The following is a 20,584-nucleotide window of genomic DNA, read 5'->3' as shown; positions in this document are numbered from 1 at the left end:
TATCATTCTGAGAAAACAGCTTCAGCAGGAAGGCCAAGGCAAAGGGCCACACATCCTACCACCACTGGCAAGGTCACCACAGCCACATGCAGGTGAAGATTCAGAGAGGCAACCACCAGCCGCTGTGGGAGTAGGCAGATGTAGGTGTGCACAATATGCCCTCACACTGGCCAAGAGGCAATGGATAGTATGCACACTCACCACCTAAGGTGCTAAAACTTTCATCCTATGCACATACATACAGTATCATTGATGCCAGGCAATGATCACAACCTTTACTTACCCATGTAATGGCTGTGTACTGCTAGCATCAGACAGAGTCAGGACCAACTTAAAACTCTTGCAACTGCCAGACTTCCAAGGTAAGTGTTGAACCTAGAATAGGAAAATAAAAGTCTAAGAACACAAATGAATGTCATATCCTGGCATACTGTTATCACTAATGCAGTAAGTATAAGGTGGGTGATTTTTATAACAATGACATCAGTATTAGACAGTATTTGACATGTCAATACATATGTTCTCTATCAACTAATAGGTCTCATGCATCAAAGGCTCACATGCTCATACCTCTCAAATGTACATATTTTCATAGAATATCCAGAGTTTGGTCTCATAGTTTGTACTGGCTAATCATTAAAGACTGAAGTTAGAAAATAATGACAGACATTTCAGTTTCTGACTTCATATCCCTCAGAAAATTCATGGTAATGAAAAACATGATATTCTATTAACTTTCTAAGTTTGTAAGACCAAAATATTTTAAAATTGTCCCTGTTTTCAGGTGAATGTCCCACTTTTATTTATGGCTTGGTCCAGCTTTGTTGGACTAAGGGGTTGAGGGGGGTTTACACATTACAAAAACTTGTAAAAAAGCAGTGCAATTTGCAAAAGAGCACCACAAACACAAATATACTCAGCCAGCTATGCACCCTGGATATCAGCCAAAAGACTTATGTATCCCTGAATCCAAAAGAGAGAAAATCAAGGGATTTGGGACAATTATCATCATTTGCCCAGGGTGATGTTGGGGGTGGGTGAGGTGGCAGGAGGCCAAGACTGACAGAAAAGGTAGTGAATGTATGTGAGTAGGAAAGACAGACAGGCAGACATTTGAATAAAGTATCAAATGGCCACTGAGACAGAATGAGCCAAAGCCTCATGACTGACTCATGTAACTGTTATGTGTGTGCGTCTGTATGGGCACTAAAGGTGAAACATGTGTGTGTTAGTGTCTGCAAGAACACAGCCAAGCTTTGTGCTAGCTCTATATGCTGGTGTGGTGGACAGGTGTGAACCATACATAATAGAGGTGATAGTTCATCTTCGTCTTCCCTGACCATGGGAACTGGCTCTGCCAGGAGTTGCACTGGCATATCCATGCCCACATTCAGATGCACTGCTGCTACCTCAGTGTGACTGATGTCTGCTGGATAAGGTCTCCTCATAAGCATGTCTAGGACCACGATCCCATGGTCTACCATGTCTGGGTGTGGACACCTCAACTATTGATGGAGCAGTGGAAATAGTGCCACTATGGGAGCATGATCAGACACGGCCACATTGTCTAATATCAGATGGTGATGCTGTCCTACATCCATGTTGATGCCGCCCCCCTTCCAGCAGATGTTCCATCACAGACACTGCCCGTTCCATCATGTCATTCATCCAATACATTGAATTGGCATCAGAGTGGAAACAGTCATGAATTTCAGCATGCGTCACATCTATAATCCTAAGCATTTCCTCAGAGGCTATATTGGAATGTGTTTGCACCTTCATGATGGCCCTAAATATAAGTTGAGTGGCTAATAATGACACACCAGGATCAGGAGGATGACAGAGATAAGGCCTCCTCTGAGCACCCCTAACAACCTTCCTGCATGGTACCTTTCCCGTACTTTGGCTATGGCCAGAGTCAACTGGCAATGAAGCTACAGTAGCCACACTACCCTGATCAAGTGTCTTACCCTTCACCTGTCCAATATCTGAGGGCTAACTGCAATACATTTGCTTAGACTTACTGCCTGTGTCTGATGGAAATACAAGGGATGGCTGAATGTCAACCTCAGTATCAGATTCAATCTCTGCAACTCCCCAACTGTGCCTCTGTTTGACCACCATCATCGTCAGAGTCTGTCTATACTCTGACATCAGGTGGTAAGAGTCCTACACTTCCACTGTCAGGATTACCTGTGATAATAAGCAACAAACACAGGAAAGAAATTAATACCTACACTACAATTTAATATATGCTAACAAACTAACACTGGTGCCACTATCATAGATGTTACAGCAGTACACACACACTCTTCACACCCATGTCACACATGGATAAATGCTATTTCTGTCAAATGCTCATCAGTACTCAAATAAAAATGTTTGGCTTACCATATGCAGATGATTCCGCACTTGCTAGGGATGGTGGCCCTGGAAGAAGTTAAGCAAAAGATAAGGACATCATCATCACAATTACAATAACACAAGGGGACTAGTTTTTTGCCTTTATATGTCCAGTAACAATACTTTTAACTGAAACCTGGCTGACACGTACACCCAAAGGCCATATGTAATGAACCAGAATGTGTTGTTAACTGAATCAACTTATCAATAGGTCCCTCCCTGCAAAATTATTAAAACAAGTGAACTATTACTTTCCATATTTTACTATAAAAGAAATTGTTAATAACTGACATATGCAAGCTTACCTGGAAGCTCATCCTTGGAAATACTTGTCCTTCTGAAACAGTAGCACCAACATCAATCACATGCTGTTGTACACTTTCCATTGAGCTCTCTGGATCCCTGACAGTGGACAGGAACTCTTCATTTGGTGTCAATGATGCTCTGTAGCAGGACCCTCCATAGCCAGCTGTTTATTGGCCACTGCAGTTGCTGTCCTCCGGGCTGATTAAACCATATCAGTGGTTCTATGATCATAATTCCTGCTGCACTGCCCTACAGCACTGATGTCATTTACTATCTGGTTCCAAATCTTCATTCTGTCAGACATATACCCATGTCTTCTCTTAAGCAGAAAGGCACCATGTTGCCTAAATGCTTGGACAATGACATTATTTTCAGAGGCACTGAAAAGGTGTTTACAGGAATTGGAATGCTTGGGTGCCATAGTCTTAGGTGACACAAAGCAAAAGAGAAGGATGCCACACATTAGTATCACACCAATAAAAGTACTACTTTTATATATATATATATATATATATATATATATATATATATATATATATATATATATATATGCATGTACTATTATTCCAATATTACCCACTACAGAAACACAAAACTTCAAAAATGTAAAATATATAAGGTTATGTGGTTGTAATATATCACAGTCACACACAAACCAAGGTTTGATCCAAAACAAGGAATAACATGAGCAAACCTAAAAAGTTTTTGGTTGTGGCAACACACAAATGGAACTTGGCTTCCCCACCCCCAAAACAACAGGCAAATGACAGCTTGTAAAAAGTAAAGAATAACACATCAGTCAATTGTTATAAGTGCATTCAAAAAAAATCTCACAAAATGTGTACACAATTACAACAACAAACTTATATTTATATGATTGACAGTCACCTCTACCTGTGACCAGCACTCGCCCTAGTCTTACTATCTTCTATAATATAGCTACAAGGATTTTTTTTTACATGGTATAATAATGGCTAGGATTTTACATGATGTTGGCCATTAGCCTAAGAATGTCACATCACCCTACAAACAGTTGACATTTCAATGTTGCTGCCATTACCATGTGCTATATTGAGGCATGGATGTAAGTATGGCTTCAAAAGGATATTGCATTTTGTGATGTGAGCTAATGTATTGATGGCCATTGCTGTATTGCACTATATGCTCCTTCTATAACAGCTGTTGTAATATGCATCCTGAGAACCATTGACATGGTATGAAACACTTTAATGTACAGTAAACTGTCAGTTAACCAGAACTCAAGCAACTGGCACTCTCAAGCAACCAGCAAAAAAAAAATTGAAGAAATACAGTACAGTATGAACAATTCAATTTTCATGTGTTGCACTTTCTGTTTTCCTCCCTCAGAAACATACCTTACATTTTTAGAGTTTTAAAGTTTTAAAGAAGAAGATAGGAATAAATTCCCTCTCTTCCCAACCTGAGAACAAGTCTAACCAAATAAGGCAAATTGCTAAAATGGTAAGACGCGCTCCATACTAACTCAGTCAGTTTGCATCAGATTGAACATTCTCTCTCTCTCATCTTTCACACACTCAGTCTTTTCAGCTTTCATACATCCATTCACTCGCACTTTCTCTCTCCAATCTCTCACACACAGTTGCTTCGGCTTTTGTATATGCATCCACTCTATCTCTCTCATTTAAATTAATTAAATTCCAATCCAGTCAGCATGCCAATGAAAACTGTTCTGTGTGCCATGCTTTCTAGCAGAAATATAAGTTTATAATATTATTCCAGCCAGGCTTTTAATTACTGTATTTCAATATTAAAAGCAAATCAATACTTAATCAATATAGTGTTTACGGTATGGTATGGTATGGTATGGTATAGTATAGGTTACAGTATTAGTCAGGCCAATTTTTAATAGTAACTCTCAAGCAAATAGAAACTACAGTTATCTGGCATCTACCAATCTCCATGGGTGCCAATTAAGTTTACTGTATATTGCTGGCATATTAGGACATGTGTTGTTGTAGTGGAGCACATCAATCTTCTACACAGTTCACATTCCACCATCACAGTGACACTTGCAGTATGGCACAGGTGTGCATGTGTCTACCATCATTAAATATTCTGTGACAGACATCAAAATAAATTCATATTGATTATATAGTCACATAAACATACACATGTTGCTATGCTGTGATATACACAACCAATATAGTACATGTCTTGATTCAATTGTAGTCTTGTGGAATTCATTGCATGTGCAGTTGTTTTGATATACTCAAGGATTATTGAGGTAGCCAGCAACATCATTGTGTGACAATTGGCATTCGTGTCAGGAAATGTTCTGCATAAGCCACAAACCACTGATCTGTAATGTGTCCTGATATGGCATCAGGCTACTCAAACACAGGTATATGTTGTGTAATTAGTACATGACATTGGTACAGTTGCCGTTTGTATGCATAGTACCACTGTGTGGAATGTAATGAATGACCAAGGTTGTATTTGGAGATCTTTTCACAAATAATTTATTCCAGTAAATGTAAAATGCTAAGGGGAATACACAATTAAACACAGATCTGATTGTGGATGCTAAAAGACATACCCAACCTGAGGAATTAGACAAACCACTAGCTGACAATTTGTCTCACGTCACCCCCTGTTGCCAGTGGCCATCAGCTAAGGTATACATGCAGACATTAATCAGTGTCTATTCTAAGGAGGGCAGCACACCTGTGCACTCTCTATGGCTAATAACGCAGAATGAGTGGGCCCTGACAGCATCACTGGTTGCTTATAGCATGACTCAAAACGTGACCTACTAGACACAGTTGAATCCATACTTCAAACCAGAATCCAGACAGCCTATGTTCCCATAGAAAGCTGTGCATCAGCATGAATCCTTCTGACTGGGGGTGGTCATCACCTGATGCATGGAGTTATATACCCATCCTGACTCTCATCATCTGTGAGGTAGGCCAATAAGTCATCATGTACCTTCTCTAAAAGGACCCCGGTAATATCATGACTGTGTACCAAACCCATGCGTGATTTGTTCAGCCTACATCATGTCTGTTATATCTGTTCAATGTCCACAAGAAGGTCACTAAGGCCATGCATGATGACAACACTATCATCTTGCTAACTTGACCTAGCCAAGGCATTTGACACAAATCCAAACTCGAGTATTACTAAGAAGCTGTCAGAAGTAGCTATTAACACCTATGTCACCAAAACGGTAGACCACTGGATCCCATACATGACAGATAAATGTGTTGAAGTGTGTGAAGGAACCTATACTTTGACTCCATTGAGCAGGTCCGTACCTCAGGACTCTGTGCTAGACTCCTTCCTGTTCATTATTTAAGTCTGAGATATCAAGACTAACTTACACATCCTTTGTCCAACTAGGTTTGGGGAGGACTGCAGACTGTGGACAATCATTGAATCCAAGTATGGTATTGATATAACACAGACAGTATCAAGACACGCAAAGAATTGCTACCACAGCTATGGGGACACAGTATACGAACAAAAGTCATGTGGGCATTAGTTCCGTTATAAAGGCAAATACACAAGTTAATATTAATATAGACAGCACACCCCTATGAACAGACCAAGAGGTATGTGACCTGTGTGCTCAGGTAGATGGTATGCACAATGACCACCAGCATGTGCCCACAGTGGTGACCATTCACTTGTATGTAGTACAACTCCTGAGTATGTGCGGGATATCTACATCACAGGGCATTATAGTACCATAGTTCTCAGCCCTCATCACATCAATGACTGAGTACAATGCACCCTTTTTCGTGTACCTCCAAACACATCTTCCAGGGATGAGTTACTCAAGTGTACCACATTTTCCACAGTGAGCTCACACACATTTTATTAGCCAGACCTATATATTCTTTTTTGTTGCATAACCATTAGTGGTTGATGGTGCAGAACCCCCTTCAAGGTGTTATACAAGATGCATGTGTGATAACATGTTTCTGTGATACACACAGTAAATACATAACTGATTGACAACATTGATGGCATGGGGTACATTCATAACAGTGTGGATTGTACCATATATATGCCATGCACACCTGTCAACTAGCCAGTATTGCTCATAAATTCAAATACAATTGTTAACAGTCTCCCTCCTATCACCTCGAGAAGATGTTAATTTTTGAGGAAGATGTGCCTGATTCCCCTCATAGATTTCTGACAAATCATGACAGTTGTACAAGTTTGTTGTTGCAGAACCATCTATAATCATTCACTTACCTCACATGAATTAATGGTGGTATTATGCTGATATTGTCCACAATTGTGCATGCTTCTGTCTACTGTTGTCAATGAGCCTACTGCTGTGTCCTGCTTGATTGAGACTTGTGCTGACATTACATTTATATTCAAGCCACTCATTTTGCACAGCTTCACAATATGCACCTATCCTTTGTTGTATATATCGTCCTTGATAATGTCCTCTCCAGTGTTCATGTCAGGATGCTTAGATCGCAAAGAATCCTCCCCACTGAGATGTCACCTTGTGTGGCAGACAAATAATATAGAATAACTGTGAGATGATATGACTATACCCATACAGGAGGTGTACACAGCAGTGCATACTGTATCATGCAGATATGTGACTGTCTTGTCTTTGTGGTGTATGTATATTGACATGATCTCATCTGCTGTGCATTACCATGTTTCACATGTCCTCTTCCCCTGTGTTCATTCCTACAATTCATCTGTGTGTCCCTTTTTAACACACACACTTCCCCTGAATAATTATATATAATGCAGTCTACATAAGCTTGCTGATCACTTGCAAAACTTTTATTCAGTATGCCTAAAACAGGTTCACACACTACTCTGCCTGTATACACTTTCATGTAATGCATTGGAACCATATGCATTGCTTTATTAAAAACCCTAGTAGTTATTGTGATGTTCTGCAAAATACCACAAATCTAGTTTGCCTGTAGGTAAACAGGTGTACATGTCTGCAGGTGTTTTTGTCCAGGTCCCTCCAAAGAAACACATCACACCAAATGACATTTGATGATATTTATTAAAATTCCATAAACATAACTTCGTTATCCAACTAATATTTTCATTTAGATCACATCCATATGATATTAACTTAGGCAGCGTGACTCCGCTCACCCTGACCAAGTAAACAACATCCTTACCTCCACTCGCTTACTTTACTTATCAAGCAGCAAACAACCGCTCACTCTAATTTCCCAACTCATTGAAATAACCATCCAATCAAATAAGCAGCATCTTCACCTCCGCTTTCTTACTTAATTTGTCAAACACCATCCAACCTCTCACTTTCATTTCCCAACTCATTGAAATGAACCTCCAACACCAGAGGGGGAACAGAAGAGGGACAAGCCTGTCCTTCTCTGCTCACCAGCCTGACCAGGCTGTTCCCCTCCTTCATTCCAAACTTTCCAACAAAAACTTCCAAAATAAACCTAACCATACCTAAGATCAAACCAGCCATTTGGTGTATGCCCTACCCTCTGAACTGACTGTATCCCTATCATCAACCTCAAATATAAAATAACCACAGTAGACCACACACCCTTACTTTGAAATAACCTCTTTAAATCACCAATCCTCTGTTATCCTTCCAATTGTAACTCCAGAATTATGCCCACATCGCAACCTTGCAAATGTTTAACAAATACTGTAAGGGGCAGCAATGTCTCCTGTAACAATGCTAGCCCAATTACATGCTGCCCAACCTAACTGCAGCCCCCTTTAGCCCAATAGATATAAGAATGGCCAACATTTTTTTTTAATTCTCCCTCACTAAATCCAATGACCTACCAATACACCCAGAATAAATGAAAATCCTCTCTCCCAAAACCAACACAGCCAAAGCTGAACACATCATGTACGCAAACTGATTACACTTTCAATTAATCCAGTCAGGTCTTGGCCAATATAACATTACCCCAAAATGACATTCAGCCTGAGCCTTGATAACTTGGCCAGTAATGCAACCAAATCATTCCCCTGTACTTTAACACCAGCTAATCAGGTGTACCACCTGCATCTACTCCCCAAGTCACCTGCTCTCTAGCTCCCAGATATATAATTTTATGAAAATTAGCTCAAAATATAAGGCCAGAATTTAGACATTTTGGGAACCGTACAGTAGAAGTATTCTTCTTTACCCAAGTCCCCTGTGAACTAGTTCCTGAAAACTCACCTATGATGCCTAGCAATGAAGTAGCCCAGCAACATATCCTACCTTAAAGGTAACACTAGCACAATAGTATGCTCCTGATTAATGGGCTGACTGCTTTGACACCCCTAAAACCTGCCTAACATTAAACATCCCCATATTTACTACTTCCTAATGCCAATCCTGGCTAGAAACCTAACCACAGCACTCAAACTAACCTTACCCCCCCAGGCTTGCTTCTTCCTAATGTCCGTCCTCACTAATACCCTAGCAAAAACTGAACAACATTCTAAATCTGCTGCTTGTTGCTGACCTTTCCCTTGAACTATTTCTTTCCTTATGTTCCTATGCAACTAGTAAGGAATTAAATCATCACCTACTTTTACAAAACTCCAAAAGTATGCCTTCCTTAAGCCTTCTAGCTCCCATGTGGACAAGACACCCCATTCCTAAACTAACCCAACACACCTGAATACCTGCAATGCCTCCTGAAACCCTGCCTACAAATTCACCCAAAGCACAAGAGACATGGTCCTCGTATTACTATCTGTAAATCCTTAACCTGGTATATGACATTACCAATACCTTCTTGAGACACAGACATGTCAGCCTGACAATACCACACCTTAGGATCCAACTTGAATGTCCTGCCAAACAAGATATGTCATTGGCCATTTACAAACACAGTAACAACTGGATGGGTAACTAATTCTACCCCAATGGTTCCATCCATCTGCTCATGAGGGTTGAACTTGGCTAGTTTATAAGAGCCCTAAAGCAGTTAGCCTAATATTTCCTATGCTCCTGTGATTGTTGTGACTCAACTCCCCTGTGGGAGCCCCACACTCCAAATAAATGATCTCCAACAGTGTTTTACCCTGCCCCAACCTACCTCTACCTCCTTGCCCCCACACTCCCCAAAGCACAGTACTTTAATGTGCCTTAATGAACCCGAATAAGTAGGATACTAGTGATCTCATTGTGCTCCACTGCAGCCACCAGTGCATCCACCCCATCAGAATCCATTACTGTGCCACTCCATTCTCTAAGCACTGCTCTTTGTGGCCTCATTACATATCACTCTGGTGACAGGGACATCCACTGCAACACCTTCCCTCACTTCTTGGGCCTTCTTCCTTCTGGCCATCAACCGAGATCCACTCAGCACTTCCTGTCCTGCAAAAGAAAGAAAGAGAAAGCACTGTAAATTTGCAGCACACACATAACCAACGCTTCTTAATTACCACATTAATCCCTATCAGACACCTACCTTATTGATCAACTGCCCAGCCATTACACTCACCTAAAACCCCAGTCCCCAATAGAATGGACTTGACAGCTTTCCCTTTGAGCTGCTTTGTAGTACAAGCATCCCCAATGCAACATGCACCCAGCAGTGTCAATTAAGATACCTAAAACACAGAAGAAATACTTCTATACCATACCCACTCCTCCCAGGAGTATACTGAAAGTGTGACTTAATACCACTCAGTCCCCATCCCACCTGCATGGACCCAGTTACTGTGAAAATGGTTGGGAGGCATGTCCATGCTCTGACAGCCAGTTATATTGCAACACTGTTGAACACAAAGATGCCCCCACCCCCCTCACATTTTCCTCCTTTAGTTGGCTGGTACATGTCCTTATAGTCTTGAGGTTTTACAGTGTACGATATGTTTTCTGACCCGTTCACACCTACTACTAGAATTTATGCATCCCTTGTCAGGCTGCACCCAAACTCTCCCTGTTGCTCATGTCTGCAACTAATTGTTGAGCAGTGAAACTTAGCTCTCCCTGGAGTTTGGGTAAGAAAAGTCCAAAAGCTGAATAGCATGGTGTTCTACATCAAAATTGAGCCATTGCATGCAACTACAGTTAAATAGTACCTATAATAGTAATTTACATCAGAGTTATGGTGGAAATTGCTCACGTCTTGCAAACAATAGGAACCATGGAAGACACAATACATTCTACATCAGCGTTACTAAACCCCACCATAACTCGCCTCCCTCCTATCCTGGAATTGTTCCATGACTGCATAATTTGTCCTTTTATCTATCATGTGCATGTTATAAATACATATACAGAGTTTTGCGGCCCCAGTGCATTTTCCACCCCAAAAACCCACCACTCTGACTGGAAAATAAGCACACCTGACAAGTATTGAACCCAGCTCCCTGTCAATTACAGCATAGTACATTAGCCCACTAGGCTACTCAGCTCTGATAAACATACACATACCTGCAGCTGCCCTCTGATGTCCACCTGTGGGAGACATTGTAAACCACCCAGTATATAAAAAAATGAAATCAAAGAAGAAATACCCCTACATTTTGCACCAAATTATACTGCACCGCAAACATGATACAAAACGATGATCTTTTCTCCTTATGTAGATAGATTAGGCAAACCATACATACAACAACAAGCTTAGATGCAAATAATTGTACATGTAGTACAAATTAGCCATGAAAACATAACGATACCCCAGTTAATAAAATACGTGGATACCCGGAACTGTTTAACTAAATAACATCAGAAATGAATACATCTCTCTCCACCATCACTTGAAGCAACCCTCACTCAAGAAAATGCAGATCCAGAACACACTAACTTTCAACCTTCACCACATCCTTTCCTTGTACACTTCACAAAATCAATGTTGCACATAGTTCATACAAGCCTGGTTTATGCGTAAGAAGAGTCATGTCCAAGATTCGTTTTTTTTCCTGCATTTATGATTTTTTTTTAAGTGTGTCAGCATTCAACATTATGAGTGGTGACATTCCACTAGTGAGCTGAAAGCTGTGGCAAACTACCCTTACAAGTAAATAGCAGTCTGTCCTGGTATTGTACTTGTAAATAGCAGTCTGTCCTGGTATTGTACTTGTAAATAGCAGTCTGTCCTGGTATTGTACTCATTATCATATGAGAGACCACAGTGAAGATTTTCCAGTTGTACAGATAGAATTCAGTAATTAAAATCTACTTGGATGCACTGGTCTGGAAATTATGTTGAACTAATGCATGTCAAAGGCTCAATTCATACTACTGAGGCTACAATGTAATTCCAGTGTAAAGATATGCTGACTGACTGAGTGGGCAGTGTGTATTTGGAATGGGCTACTAGTCAATGATAGAATAATGGACTGTCAGTCTTGTAGGCCATAATCAGCCATAATGGATTTCCTTTGTATTGAAACAATTCCTATATTTAGTGGCTTGGGTATGCTCTGTGAGCAGCACATCATAGTAATCCCTTAGCTCTGTTTTCCCACATCCAAAGCTTTCCCTGAAGCTAACCTGACCACAGCTTCCTAAATCATTGGTACCTTTCCCTGAGCATATACATGGAAATCTGCATTGACATATACACAGACGAGCATCAACATAGAGAAGGGGGCAGTTTATTTATTTATTTATTTATGTTTCTTCTTACATCCCTCATCTTTGATCTACTCTAAAGTGGTAAAATCACTCTAGAGCTCATAGTGAGGGAATGATATAAGCACACTGGCAAACAGAGGATGCAAAATCTGTCAACTTGTCCCGGCCACTAATAATCTGGTCACAGCTTAGAGTTGCTCAGGCGCACCTACCTTAGCGACCCCAAGCATGCGTGGACTACCCGTTTCCTCAGGCAAGCCCCACACTATCAGCCTAAAGCCCGCAAAAGAAATTTGCATTTTTTTTAACCTCCTTAACTGCTGAAAACTACTGACAACACTCTGACCACTAATGCAATCGCAAATCCTATGATGAATGGACCCAAACTGACATGACATCTGCACACCATGTTAAAATCCCCAAACCGAACTAGCGACAGTTTCTTTCTTTTTTTTTTTTTGCTCTCATCAAACAAGGATTTGCTAGAATAACAGGGTGACATTAACAAGAATTTTCTGAAAGTTACAGAGTCTGAAATGTAAATGCCTGACATTTAACACAGCAGAGAGGTATTCCTCAGACACATACTTTCCCTCTAATCCCTGGAACAAAGCCACCAATAAGGTATGAGTACGGAATAAAGCAGACTGGTAATTCATAGACCCTCCTCCCCTTGCACTGTTCCTCCCAACCAACAGTAGCACTATACCTGGCAACATTATGCCTGCCAAACTGGGAGGGCAAAGGTGCTAAATACAGACCAGTCATAAATACCTGGCCATAAGATGAGCAAGTAGCAGTAGCAGTATTATGTACATGCATGATCACCAGCATTTGCTTGTGGGCATCTCACAGCCCCAGAAACCCACTTTTGCTAACTAAAAGTAACAGAGAGTGAAAAGTAACACAGACTAAACGTTTACTGCACCACAGCCACCACTGACCGCTGACTTCCATTAATGACATGCCAACTAAAATGGCCATAATGGCAGCACAAACTGAAACCAATGCTTGCCCCATACTGAACTCAAGTGAAAGCCACTGGAAGCCATCACCACCAAGCCTCAGAAAGGCCACAAAGCCCACATAGCACCCAGAATTAAAACAAATAAACTGGACCACCACCAACCCAATATAACCAATCAAGCACCCAACCAGTGAACATATTGTGGAGAAAACTCACAGTCAGTCATGGAGAGAAGATAGCCAAGGATAGAGAGGGGAAAAAAAATTAGCAAAATGCACTCACCCAATACCACCATGCCCCTTTATTACTCGAGGCCTACCTGTCTTCCAAACTACCTACAGGTCATCTCAGATGTAACCTTGCCTTAACAAGTTCATGGCAAAATGTGATAGCTTACCAGTTACATTCTCACAAAACTTATTAAACCCCTCCCTACACTTACCTTACTTCCCCACAATCATCCTACTTTCCTTTTTAATCCCCCCCACCATCTAGCTTCTTCCCTTATCCTCCTACCCACCCATTAATATTTCTATCTAAAAACCCATTTGAAGATGTCTCTGGACAAACTGGTCTTTTACCAAACCTCATTTGTTACTTTATATGATTTCCTCTCTGGTAACACTGTTGCTAGTCACAAAACCATGCTTGCTTATATTTAAGGGCAATACATGGCATGCATATTCAATTAGCACTTCAGCTCATCGTGCTAAGCCTACACAGAGTTTATTGAATCCTCAGGTATGTCTTTCATTGATCCCCCAGATTGTGTAATATCCTAGTCAACTACCTAGTATCTCTTTGACAAAGTCATAACAGTCCATGAAAGTAAAGATGGGCACATGGTAATAAAAGTAATTGCTTAATCATTTGAAACTACATTCTGTTTTTTTACAGTTATTTTTATGATTGTTCTTTTCCAATCTATAAGCATAACTTCTGAGAAACTGTTTGAAAGAAAACACGACTCTTTCCTGCATTTAATTAGCTAGCATGTTTATCAGCACTTCTGCAGCCAGAAGCCCTATTGATTTCAAAAGAATTAAGATTAGTGATCAGTCTTTAATAGTTCAAGTTTTATGAAAATAGTCCCTATTTATTTTAAACATTTAATAACACTAACAGCATCATTGTTCTTTAATGGTTCTATAAATACTTTGTTGTTAAACACGCATTCCAATATTGTACATTCTGACGAGAAATATAATCCTGAGATATTCTGAATCATTATTCAATTTCCCATTTGCATCATTCAGCTTCCTACAACTACAAGGCAACATGCATAATCCCTCTGGTCTGTAGAGATCGATTGTATCTTAAGAATGGTCATCCATTCATTGTACCTTCACTTTGCTGCTAATTTTAATATGTCAATGCTTTCTTTTTTCATAACTATCTTACACTATCTTCAAAAGTTGTGACGTTTTTCTTTCAATATTTAATTTTTGTTTACTGCCCATTGCTTATACGCTTTCTTGTTCCAGTTTATTATGTTTTTGTGTGTTTTTGTAAAGTTTAAAACATTTTGACATTGAAATTACCTTATTTCAGTCAAGATATTTAAAACATAATAACATTACTTTTATAATACATCAGATTTCTTGTGCATATCAAATATTTCCATATTTCTACAGTCCTACTGCAAATAACACCATGGATTATTATAGATATTGTGTCTGATTTAAAAAAATTACAGCAAGGTTTACATGAGGTGCATACCTCATAGTAACCATGTCTGCTTCTGAGAGAGCACTACCATGGAGCTGCAACACAAAGATGTACAGCACCAGTGTGGGGTATCTCTGCGGTCACTGTAAATGCTAATGGGACATTCCAGGAGGCAGGGGCATCTACTAAATAGCCATGTGTTCTTATTCAGAACTGCTGGAACTAAGGCATTTATGCACCCAAGCAATTTTTCTCAGCTGCATAAGTTAGCACAGCCACTGCTGGTTTCCCATAGTAATGAACATGACTAAAAGCCCATCCTCATCCATTAAAAAAGAGGTACACACCAGAGAGTTTAGTGGATCGGTGGCACTGAGGGGGTGGGACTCTATGTACCTGGTGGGTCAGAGTAGTAGGGTTAGTGAAGGGGTCATGTAGGTGTGTGTGTGTGTGTGTGTGTGTGTGTGTGTGTGTGTGTGTGTGTGTGTGTGTGTGTGTGTGTGTGTGTGTGTGTGTGTAATGTGAATGGGGGTGGGTGCCTGTGCCATTGTCACACATGACACATCTATGTTAACTATCACTATCACAGGCAACTGCTGCTCTACACTCATAGTTAGTGACGATTGACATAAATGCAAATTAGCGAATATTGCAGTCTTTCCTTTTTGTGGCTAATATGTCTCTGAATCACAAATCTGCAAATTGTGGGAACAAAGTCTTTTTACCACAGCCCTTTCAGCAAGTACTGGAGTACCTTCTGAATCTCTGAGTTTGTTCTTTCACACTTAGCTTATTATGTCCGCATAGTCTATTAGTTTATTTTATTCCAAAATGACTGTCAGCCATATCTGAAACTATATTATGAAATTCACCCTGATCTTGATCTTTGACATTGGAATGTATAACATTTAATGAAAAATGTAACTCATCATCTAGCATTTTATCTGAAAGCTCCTCACTCTGATTTTCAAGTGGGAAGTATCTAACCTATGTATTTTAGAAACACCTCCTATATTTCAGCTATGTAAATCCAGATCATGATTCCATTCCTGAATAAAGTAAAATAATCTTCTAACTAATGTTTTATATGAATTTCTTTCCTTACTTTTCTCAGACTCATCTTGCCCTTAGTAATGACTAACTAATTCATTAATGTATTAGAATTCAGGAAATTCCCATTGGAAGTCATAAAAGCATTATGCTATCATTTTTAGAAAAAAACACCTTTTATTTCAATCATGTATATTTATCTCAGCCATTGCCCAGAAACTGAAAAACATAACTTGAAACATAACTACATGCAGAATCAAATAGCATTATGTAGACTAAACATCATTTTGAATACATTTCTTAATCATGTTTTCAAAGGCTATTAATACAATGCTTGTTAGAAAATCATTCAGCACATCTTGAGTGCTTTTTTCTTGTTTACAGAGTATTGCTTACCATTTTCTACATGCACAGTCAGCTGCTAACTGACCTCCATCATGCTAAGTTGCCAAAACGACACTCTCCTGATCCAATATATGTGAAATGCACAACTAAGACAATCATGTTTCTAAGGCACAGATTATTATTATTATTATTATTATTAAATTGATTTGAATTCATACAGAACATTAACACTGATTTACTGACCAGATGACACCTTTGAGAATATTTATTTTTTTAGAAGTGTAGATGTTTTAACCCAGCTTCAAACCTTCAGGCTAACAGCACCACCTTTAACTTATTGCTTTCCTCTGCTGACTAACCTGACACAGATCCAGTGCCAACAAACTGACAAATAGCTTGTGGTTACAGTTCTGGATCACATAGTTAGCTAATCCTATACAAAAATACTATTCATAATGATAATGAAGCATATCAGACTTTTAGAAGTGAAATTGCTTATAGAGCATCTGCAAAGGTGGCAATTTTATTTCTGCCATTCATGACAAGCAATTGAAAGGCTCGGTAGAAACCTAAGTTCTATCACAGATGATGACCCTGCATATAATAAGATAAAGGCATTTATTTGTAATACTTGAACTTTCCAAAAGTGATTCTGATGATACAAGGCATGCCAATCAATAAACTCCCCAAACATACTATTCCAATTTATACTAATGTTAATAGTTTTAAGACTCACAGTCAATAATATAGGATTTGTGGGTCGACACCCTGCATTTCTTTTTAATACATGCTATGAACTCTGAGTCTTAAAAAATCATGTCAGTTCAAACCCCTTTAACCCCTTCCCTCCAATGGAGCTCTGGAGCTTTATACTGTACTTCCAATGGATGGAGCCTAAACTTTTTTTTCTTTTTTTTTTTTTTTTTGAAAACTTCTTCATTGGATTTTAGAAACTGAAAACAAGGAATCAAACATTTAAAAGAAAAACATAACAAATGAATAACTATATACAAGGTCCATAACATGAGGTTGTATTAAATGCAATAAGGGATCTGGGGACCCAAGCAGATAGTAATCTCTCCTTTGATAATCATATTGCCAAGGTGGTTAGAAAATCCTTCTATGTGGCCCACCTAATCACAAAAGGGTTTGCATCTAGAACAAAAGAGGTTATTGTGCCCCTCTACTCATCACTCATCAGACTCATCATAGAGTACAATGCCCCATTTGGGATGTACCTTACAAGACACCTGCAACAGCTGGAAAGACCACAGAAGTACCTCACCAAGAGGATCACTGGCCTCAAACAGATGCTCTATGCAGCTCGACTGAAGAAACTCCAGCTGTACTTGGTTGCATACCGCCTACTCAGAGGTGATCTCTGCCTGACATACAAGGCCATGTCCAACCCAGAATTGATGAACATGCTCCACCTAAAGAAAACCTTATTGCCTTGAGCCACACGCTCTAGGGATCTAACCCTCACCACAACAATAAATAGGACGTGCTGGAGAGATAGATTCCTGTCCCAGAGATCTCCTATGCTTTGGAACAAGATTCCAATCTACATTAGGCAGAGCTCCTCACTAACACTCTTCAAGAGAAACCTTGACGAGTGGATGGGAAACAGAAAGTTTACCCCAGGGATCACTTCAGTGGCTCTGCTGGACAGAGGCACAGGGAATTAATCTAAGGGGGAGGCGAAAGCCAACACATTCTGGCTAGGCTTATAAATGCTTTTGGGCAGATAGCCTAGTACCTACCTTTGAACCTATTAACCTATTAATACTTTTCTAATAAATCATTAAGTTTTTGCCATGATAAGTATTGATGACTTCTCATTTTAACAGTTTGCAATTCTTTGTCACATACTGTCTTAGCTAAACAAACAAATTCTGTAAAAGAGAGGGTCATTTTATATTTCCATTTTTTTGCAATGATTTTCTTAGCTGTAGCCAGAAGAGACCAAAGGAGAGGCATTTATCTAGTTGGAATAGAATCTGGAACTGGGGCATTAAATAAAATCAAGGAAACTGAAACAATTCAGTTGTCTGACCACAATGCTTGAACAAAGTTTTTGAACTTCAACCAAAAGGAAGAAACTATTTTACATTCTGTTATCATATGAAGTCAGTCTGCATCAAAAACTTCACCACATATCCACAGATTTATTTTTCCTGATTTATAAAATAATGTAACCTTGTGAGGAGTTAAAAAGACTCTACGCAAGTACTTCTAGGTATAGATTTTCCATTAAAGTGATGATGTAGATTTTCCTGCAGATTTTAAGAATATTTCTTATTTATTTCTGAAAAAATTCCAATAAGACAAATCATTTGATAGAATAGAATTATGCCCTCATATTTCAAACAAATGTTCATATCACTGGAATCATATGGGTTACTAAGCTATTTTTATAGTGGTAATATTTGTTAGGATCTAGATCTTAAACTGGATTTTATAAGTCACAGTAAACACAGTAACCATTAAGTTTGTAATATTTTGTAAACAACTTACAATAGCAACCACTCAAGTTACACATACTGTCAGTAACATTTCGTTCATTCAGTGGAGGTCTTCCATATGAGGCTAAGCAGCTCTGTCTGTGCTGCATGGTTGTTGAAATATTTAGGAAAATATGAAATTTGTGACAATACAAATAAATATTATATGAAGCCCAATTAATATATTTTTATCTACACTAGACAGAGGTCATATATCAATACAGTTGTGTTTGCCATGATGTAAGCTATAAGATGATTTCTTTAAATACACTGTATGTAGCAAAGTTTGGGAATTCTTAATGCAAATAAGAACAAGCAATATTTGACACCTTGAGGCATCAGCAGGATATAACTACAGAAACACCTAGAGATGTTACTCGGTTGTAATGAGGTAAGTGAATTTGTCTCTCACTGAGCTCTGTGTTAATGTGAGACCAATCAGAAAGCTATCATTGTCTTTTTTTTACTTTTTTATCAACTGATGTTCATAAATCCTACTGTGCCTTACTGCCAGACCTGTGAAATAAAAAAGATACTTAAATGGATCCTTGTATCTAAATGTAGATTTCCCACCAGGTCTTTTATTATGGCACACCAGTCCTAACATCAGTGTGGACTGCTGTGCTAAATTCTGGCCCCTCTGTGATACTCTCAGGTGTAGGATGTAACAATTTTAACATGTATCTGGACACGGTAAACACCACCTGTGTCTTTATTTTTAAATCTCTTGTCATTCAGTAGAAATACAAGGAGAGTGCACCAAGCAGATGTACATCCTTGAAACAAGGAATAATTCCCATCAGGCTCATCTTGTACCAACAGAAATAAAATGTTTATGCTATAGAAAGCACAGTGTGAAATATCTGTTTTGTAATTACTGTTGAGCTGCTACAGATTTTATGTCCATAATACTGATATTCCTTTAGCAGTTTCAATTGCATTAACCACCAGGTGAGCATCTAAGTTATTTCAGCTGATTCTCTTCTGTCTTGCTATTATCAGGAAAATAGCACTTGATGACTTTTTAGGTGTGCATAATAAGCTTGTTTGCACATTGGATAACACCAGATCAGCACTGCATAAGAACTTTTTTCCTTTTTCCCACTCAGAAAGTATTTCTCAAGGATTTAACTAGCATTTTTATTATCAAGTTATTTTATCAGATACATCATGTCATAACACATACTCATATATTTCAACATATCACCTTATTTTTTTATATTTTTATGTGCATATTGCCTGCTGACTTTCAGATCCCAATGATCAATCAGATGATTTGTCCCCTTAGGCTAAAAGCCAATTGATGAGGGTACCATTATCATAGCCATCAAGATTTTTTCTATTGGGTCATAAGCTCCCCCCTGTTTGGCTAAAGTACATGCCGTCATCACCAATGTGTCATCTCCAACCTACTTACAAATAAGGGCTACCATTCCCAGATGGGTAAGGCAAGCCCACAGACTTTACTATTTGTGAGATATAAAAATAATGTGAAAACTGTTCTTAGATCCTATAAACAGACTGACAACAGCAGACAGACAGTTCTTTTCTTGTATGCCTGAAAGGTGCAGAACTAAACATCAACAATGTTTTTCTGTGAATCTAGATCTCAGTAATGTGCTAACAGATGTTATTTTATACCATGTGATGCCAACATATGCTAGAATTGACCAAAATTACAAAATTAGAGTAATTACCCAATGTGAATTGGTCAATTACTGTGACATTAAGAAAATGTGATTCAAAGGTGGGAAGAGCTGCAATGAGAAAGATGTCTTTATAGGC

The sequence above is a fragment of the Protopterus annectens genome, chromosome 10.part0 (genome assembly GCF_019279795.1).
Source record: "Protopterus annectens isolate FY-2018-M chromosome 10.part0, PAN1.0, whole genome shotgun sequence".
Taxonomy (NCBI): Eukaryota; Metazoa; Chordata; order Ceratodontiformes; family Protopteridae; genus Protopterus; species Protopterus annectens.
This window is presented reverse-complemented; position numbering follows the sequence as displayed.